The sequence below is a fragment of the Helianthus annuus genome, chromosome 15 (assembly GCF_002127325.2).
Source record: "Helianthus annuus cultivar XRQ/B chromosome 15, HanXRQr2.0-SUNRISE, whole genome shotgun sequence".
NCBI classification, from domain to species: domain Eukaryota; kingdom Viridiplantae; phylum Streptophyta; class Magnoliopsida; order Asterales; family Asteraceae; genus Helianthus; species Helianthus annuus.
Genome location: NC_035447.2, coordinates 24,894,537 through 24,902,204, shown reverse-complemented (window position 1 = coordinate 24,902,204; position 7,668 = coordinate 24,894,537). Strand labels below are relative to the sequence as shown.

Genomic DNA, 7,668 nt, shown 5'->3' with positions numbered 1-7,668 from the left:
TTTGTAACAAAATCTTGAAAATTTTTTTTCTAGGAAATTCGTCATAAAAGTGTAGTAATATGTAACGAAAAAATTTGTGTAGGAAATTTCGGTAGGAAACTCTCTCTTTTTCTAGTAGTGGCTTTTTGCACGTTTCTCCTTCGAAAAGACTATAGCACCCACCACATTGTCAAAACAATACCATGAACAACTTTTTTTTATTAGAGATCGATAAATAATCCAACTATAGAATAATACAAGAGACACACAACAAATGATCCTAATATTACTCTGCAGTAGCACACACGGGCCATAGCACACTAGGAACATCCACTCGCCAATCTACTAACGTAAGCCTCATGTTGAACGATTAATAATGCAATACCAAACCCCGCTACTTTTTTACGTAAAGCGTAAAAAGTTTTCCGTGAAACGTTAAAAGTTTTTAGGTAAATCGTAAAACGTAAATTTTTTTAGTGAAACATAAAAAACGTTAACGTAAAAAAACAGGCGCGTAAAACGTAAAAAAACGGTAACGTAACAAACCGAGGCGTTAAACGCAAAAAAACGGCGCGTAAAACGTAAAAAAAACGGTAACGTAAAAAACTGGGGCGTTAAACGCAAAAAACCGGCGCGTAAAAGGTAATTAACGTTAACGTAAAAAACCGGCGCGTAAAACGTAAAAAAATGTTAACGTAAAAAACCGGCGCGTAAAACGTAAAAAAACGTTGACGTAAAAAACCCGGACGTAAAACGCAAAAAACCAGCGCGTAAAGCGTAAATAACGTTAACGTAAAAAACCGGCGCGTGTAAAAAACGTTAACCTAAAAAACCGGGGCGTAAAACGTAAAAACGGCGCGTGAAAAAGCCGGGCGAAAAAACGGCGCGTCAAAAAACGAGGCGTGAAAAGGCCGGGCGTAAAAATCTTTAAAATTGTAAAAATTATAATAAAAATTTGATTTCAAAAAATTGTTTTACAAAAAAAAATCTGTTTATAAATAAAAAATAATTAACTCAAAAAACTAATTAATGAATAAGACAAAAAAGGTAATTTAAAATTAATATATATAAAAAGACAAAATAGAGTGATTTTACTTAAATACCCTTTTGGATTATAATATTAAAGACATAATAAGACAAAAAACTTTTAATATTAATATTAACTATTTTTAATCACATCCATCCATCCATCTAGTTGATCTAAGGGCCAGAAAGTGGTTCCCATGGTTTTTACAACTAGAGGTGGTTTTCATTTTAGCGATCCTCTATATATATATATATATAGTGTAAGTATCTATGAAAAACCCATTTAATCAAGAAAACTTGGCAAACCTTAATTGTGTGGCCAAGATTGATCCACATCATCTTTTTAAAACACATGTTAAAAGGGCATATTGGTCATTTGATCAAGATATCATTTCACTCTCTTCACCATCACATCAACTCATTTATTACCCATCATTTCTTCCCTTTTTAAACAAAAAAATACATACAGAATCCATCTCTTTCTTTCTTCTTCATACCCCATTCCTTTCTCTTCAAAACCCTAACTCCATTGCTTTCACCCCATTCCTTCCAACCTTTGAAATATGAAGATCGAAGCCACCATCAATGCTCTGCCACCATCAAAGCTCTCAAAGATCGAAGATCAAAGCCACCATCCCTTCCAACCTTGAAATCTGAAGATCGAAGCCACCATTGAAGATCGAAGCCACCATCAAAGCTCTCAAAGAAAAGGAAGCTCGGTGTCATTTTAATCACATCTTTGTTTCTGTTTTTTAGAGAGAGAAAGCTAATGTTTTGGAAGGAGAGATAACAATTTTCATGTTGTTCACCTAGACACCAAGAACACACGCACAAGTGTGTGAGAGAGAAACAGGTTTAAAGATCTTACTTTTGTTAATTTATGTAATTTGTTTAGATTTATACTTTGTATAACGTTTTGTAGATTTAAAATCAGAGCTAGTTTGTTTATTTTATTTTTTAAATCAAGATCTATAAGAAATTTTTCTATGTTGTATTTCTCTCTTCAAAGTGTATTGATTTTTTTATGAAGATTAAAGTTAAATTTCTAAATTGTTTGTCCAGCGATTTTGAGTTAATGATTCTTTTAGTTGGATTTTTGTGTGTGTGTGTGGGGGGGGGGGGATGTGGGTGAGCTGGGTTTTTTTTAGGGTTTATGAATTGGATTTGGTTTGATTTGTGTTCTAGTTTTGTTTAAATTCAGCATCACCATTGATGGTAGATAATTAGTTTGAAAATCCATAATTTTTACGATGTATGTTTCAAATTTCTTTGTTTTTTAGTTGTTTTTTTGAATAAATTCACTCCGATATTACATTTTCATTACCTTTAGAAAGTTCATAATTTAATCGGATATCGGTTTTGTTTTACAAATAGAAATTCGTGTTTTTTACTGGCATAATTTGTTACATATGTTACATTTCTATCAGCTACATTTATGCGAAGAGTATATTGATATTTTTTACGAAGATTAATGTTGACTTTCTAAATTGTTTGTACAGAGTATATTGTTATTTTTACGAAGATTAATGCTAAAATTTCTAAACTGTTTGTCATATATGTTGTAACACGTGTTACACTGCGGGTTACATATGTTGTATATAGGGTGTTACATGTGTTACACCCAGTATATGAGACCAGCTTATTGTTTTTTTTTAGATTGGCTGTTAAATGTTAAAACGTACAAACTTCATAATTTATTCGGAATATCTCGTTTATTTTACAAATAAATAGTCGTGTTTTTTTTGTGGGATAATTAGCTACATATGTAGTAACAACATTATGCAAGTTACTTATAGATACCCCAACCCTTTTTTGGACACAAAGGGGGGGGGTGCACATATGTAACACATGTTTGTAACATGTGTTACACTAGAGAGGTAACACATGTATAGCCATGTTACACATGTTACATAGAAGATTAATAAGTTTTAACTATAGAATATTTAATATTGATGTACTTGTTTTGTTCATAGGTGGAAAGATGTTTTGTGTTCAAGATGAAGATGGTTATCAAGAAGCGAAACCCGCGGAAGGATTACAACGCATCATCAGGTTTTCGTGGTGACGATGGTGTTGTTGTGAAGGCAATTTTTAGAAGACCATTTTAGAAGCATTACAACTATTGATATAAAATTTATTTTTATTTTCATTGTTAGTATGCCAATATTTGGATGAATACGGATGTTGTTGTGAAGGCAATTTTTTTTTTGGATGCAACAACTATATGTAACATGTGTAACCTTGATGTTGTAACACATGTAACACCTATATGTAATATGTGTAAGATTGCTATACATGTGTTACATATGTCAGCCCCTTTGGTGTCAATTTAAACTTAGCAAATTACATATGTAACAACATTACATCATCCAAAATGTCATATCAATGAACAAACAAGTAATATATGTAACTATAAGTATATGAGACTAGTGTAACAAATTAAAGGGACAAACGATACACTTCATGTTACATAAGTACCTAGACTTGTTATTAACAATGTTATTAGTAGATAAAAAAACTGCATTAACGTATATTTTTTACATTGAACCCAGCTTCTTGGTTATAAGCCTTACACATGGCAAGAAGTTCTTCCAGTGTGACGTATGATTTAACAATAATAGGATGATATTGCTCGTTGACATTCGGTGTCCACAATTTAGTGCCATTAGAATACTAGTAAATATGGTAACGTGGAGTATGTTCTATATCATCTGTGAACATAGGGACGGATGTTAGTATAAGTTTACGTGTGTTATGAACGTTGTAATACGTTTAGCACCATAGGGTAACAAAAAAAGATCACACATGACACTTGTCGTGATGTTACACATCTTAATTGTGTGTGCACATGTAACATCTTCTCTACAATGTATGTAACATCCTTAAAAGTTGTGTTCCTACTCTGCTTTATATTTTGTAAGTACTTATAGGTAAACATGTTTTAAAGATACAACCTGTAAAATGTGTTACACCAAAATGTTACACAAGTGTTTCCAGTTTTACACATGTTACATCTTCTGTAACTCTGCTTTATACATTGCAAGTGTTTCCGGTTTCCAGTTTAAACATGTTTTAAAGATACAACCTGTAACATGTAAGTACTTATAGGTAAACATGTTTTAAAGATACAGTCGTATCACCTTACAAGTTATATGTTTTACTGACAAACGCCATTTCACACATGTTACACACTATAGAGTGAAACAACAGTATTGAACGTTGCTACACATTTCCCATTCTATCGTAACATGTGTAACCTTTTTGGGGGTATCAATGTTGTAGGTTTATACAGACTTAAATATATACAAATGATCCAAAAATGATCATACATGTGTTACCCTCTAGTGTAACATGAGTTACAAACATGTCTTACATATGTGCAGCCCCGATTTTTGGTAACAAAGGGGTTGAACATATGTAACACATGTTTGTAACATGTGTTACACTGGAGGGTAACTTCTGTACAACGTCAAAGGTACCCACCACCTGCCCTTCATCGACTTCTTGTTCCCATTCTTCATCGGTTTCTCCATCTACCTTCTTTCGTTATCGTTCTGTTTCTTTATCGTTCTGCTTTCGCTTATTAGCCAGCCTACCCGTCACGGACCTGGTCATTCTCCTCACTCCTGCAAATACAACCGCCACAGTAAATACATAATAGCACAAGTAATATTTCCGGAGTTATTTGTAAAATAAAGGAGATATTCCGAATAAATTATGAAGTTTATATATTTTAACATTTAACAGCCAATCTTAAAAAAACATTTTAACATTTAAACTTACTATTACATTAAGTAAAAACCTTTTGTAACACGTAACAAACCTAACACGTGTTGCATTGGATGTATCTTCAAGCTGAAGATGAGATAATAAAAAGGAAAATGCACAACACTAAAAAAGTTGTAACACGTGTTACAACGGTTGTTTTAAGAACTTTCAAATAAACAAGTGTTGCAAAGTGGATGTTTTTAAATAACTGTTTAAATCAACGTAATAGAGATGTGTAAGTAGGTAATTTCCTTTTGTAACACGTGTTACATTGGATGTATCTTTACATTGAAGATGGGATTATAACACGTGTTACAACGGTTGTTTTAAGAACTTTCAAATAAACAAGTGTTACACCGTGGATGTTTTAAAAAAACTGTTTTTCATCCATTTGTAATAGAGACATGCAAGTAGGTAAAAACCTGTTGTAACACGTGTTACATATGTGCAGCCCCGATTTTTGGTAACAAAGAGGTTGAACATATGTAACACATGTTTGTAACATGTGTTACACTGGAGGGTAACTTCTGTACAACATCAAAGGTACCCTCCAGTGTAACACACGTTACAAACATGTGTTACATATGTGTAGCTCCTTTTTATGTCCAAGAAAGGGCTGGTTTTAACATAAGTAACACGTGTAACCTTATTACAACATATGTAGCTAATTATGCCAGCAAGACATTTCAACTAACAACCCATTTAAAATAACATTTCAACCCATTTAAAAAGATATAGATTTGTAAACACATAATGTTTTGTTAGGTTTCTTCCCAGTCCCAGTCCTGCCCAAGAAATGAAAAACACAAATATTAGTAGTCAGCAAAAGAGTACTTGCTAAGATGAGGATACAACAATTACCATTCACCATTTCAATATCCACTCATATCAAAACAAAATGTGTAACACAATGTATGCACCATATATTGTCCGAAAGTGTAACATATGTTACAACATACAGGACAAACAGTTTAGAATCTAGCTGGCAGAAATGTAACATACGTAACTAGTTATGCCTGCAAAAATTTGAAACATTTAACACTAATTATAAAAAAAGAACAACTTAACCAACAACATTTTGAAACCTTTACTGTAACAATTATGGATTTTCAAACTAATTATCTACCAATAATTGGGATGCCCAATTTAAACAAAAAACAGAAAACAAAATAAAGCAAATCCAATTTATAAAACCTAACACAAACCCAACCCATAAATTATTGGTCAACAAACTGAAAATATCAAAAAACTAAAAATCATTTTAACATAAAAACAAAAACCTGCAAAATACATGAACATTAACCCATTACTAGAACACTTTGAGCACACAAAAAGTTATTGACAAACTTTTTAACAAAAAAATCAAGTGTGTTCTTGCAATTAGTAGAACACTAACCGGATCTAGACCCGTCTGATGAACACGATGAAGATCTTCAAAAATGATTCTCTCACACACACTTGTGTGTGTGTGTTCTTGGCGTTCTAACAACTTTCTCTCTCTAAAACCCATGAACCAAATGATTTCTGACCTGTTTCTCTCTCACACACTTGTGTGTGTTCTTGGTCTTGGTGTTCTAATAACTTTCTCTCTCTAGAAACACATGCAACCGAATGATTCAGGCCTGCTTCTTTCTCACACACTTGTGTGTGTGTTCTTGGTGTTCTTCATGAACACGAAGGGGTTTTAACAATAACGATTCTCTCACACACACTTGTGTGTGTTCTTGGTGATTGAAACATGAAGAAAGAGAGAGGATGAGAGAAGGGATGATGATGATGATGGTGAATGCACAGAAGTTTTTTTGAATTCTCAAAGAAAAGAAGAAAGAAGAAAGAGAAACAATGATGATGGTGATGGTGACAATAATAAAGAAGAGAGAGAATGAAGGTCTGAGAGAGAAAGAGAGAAATGAGAATCTTGGTTATAGGTAATTGTGCTTCTCTCTCCTTTTCATATCATGAATGTCTAATCAATATGAATATAATATATAAAATGTCATAATATCATAGGTAATTTTACCCATATGCCCTTGAAGTACCTTTTTGACTTTACCACTCTATTTAATTTAATTCAAAAATGCTTCAAATTTTATGAGCCATTGGATGATCATGATCAATGGTCTAGATTGGGTTTCCTAGGTTTTCTTAGTAGAAATAAGTTTTCTGTAGATCCATGCCCTATATATATATATATATATATATATATATATATATATATATATATATATATATATATATATATATAGAGAGAGAGAGAGAGAGAGAGAGAACTGCTAAAATGAAAACCACCTCCAGTTGTAAGAACCATGAGAACTACACCGTACGGGGCGAGTTGGACCAATTTTTTTTTTCATAAACGTAGATGCGCGTATTATAAACACAATTCCAAAAGAAAAAAAATTCAAAAAAAATGTTGTGTGTGTAGTTTTGAGCACCACAAGTTTGTGTTTACGGGTACCGTAAAATTTACGGTACCCGTAAACACAAACTTGTGGTGCTCAAAACTACACACACGACATTTTTTTTTGAATTTTTTTACATATGTGTTTATAATACACGCATCTACGTTTACGAAAAAAAAAATTTTGATCCAACTCGTCCCAGATCAAAAAGTTCTCATAGTTCTTACAACTGGAGGTGGTTTTCATTTTAGCGGTCCCCTATATATATATATATATATATATTAGACTTGTTTATTTAGTTTTTCTTACCAATATTATACATAGTAATACTTTTTTCATAGTTATATAAGAACTATTATAATGTATTAGTAGTAGTCTCGTTTAGACTCTTGAGCCAAATCAAGATTGGTGTATAAAGCCTTATAGTTTCAAGACGTTTATTATATAAGTGTTGCTACAACAAATGTAAGTCCAGGAATAGTGGTTAGATTGG

General features: G+C 32.5%; 2 long non-coding RNA genes across 2 annotated transcripts; one reads left to right on the top strand and one right to left on the bottom strand.

Annotated features, from left to right (window-relative positions):
* Nucleotides 1–1,286: 1,286 nt before the first annotated feature.
* On the top strand, nt 1,287–3,204 carry LOC118487165. Its single transcript, XR_004880570.1, has 2 exons — nt 1,287–1,858; nt 2,979–3,204. It is a non-coding gene; the product is annotated as an uncharacterized LOC118487165 (long non-coding RNA).
* An 871-nt stretch (nt 3,205–4,075) lies between these two features.
* Nucleotides 4,076–6,546, bottom strand: LOC110909471. Its single transcript, XR_002575388.1, has 2 exons — nt 6,170–6,546; nt 4,076–4,631 (listed from the first exon to the last, which is right to left on the bottom strand). It is a non-coding gene; the product is annotated as an uncharacterized LOC110909471 (long non-coding RNA).
* Between the last annotated feature and the right edge of the window lie 1,122 nt (nt 6,547–7,668).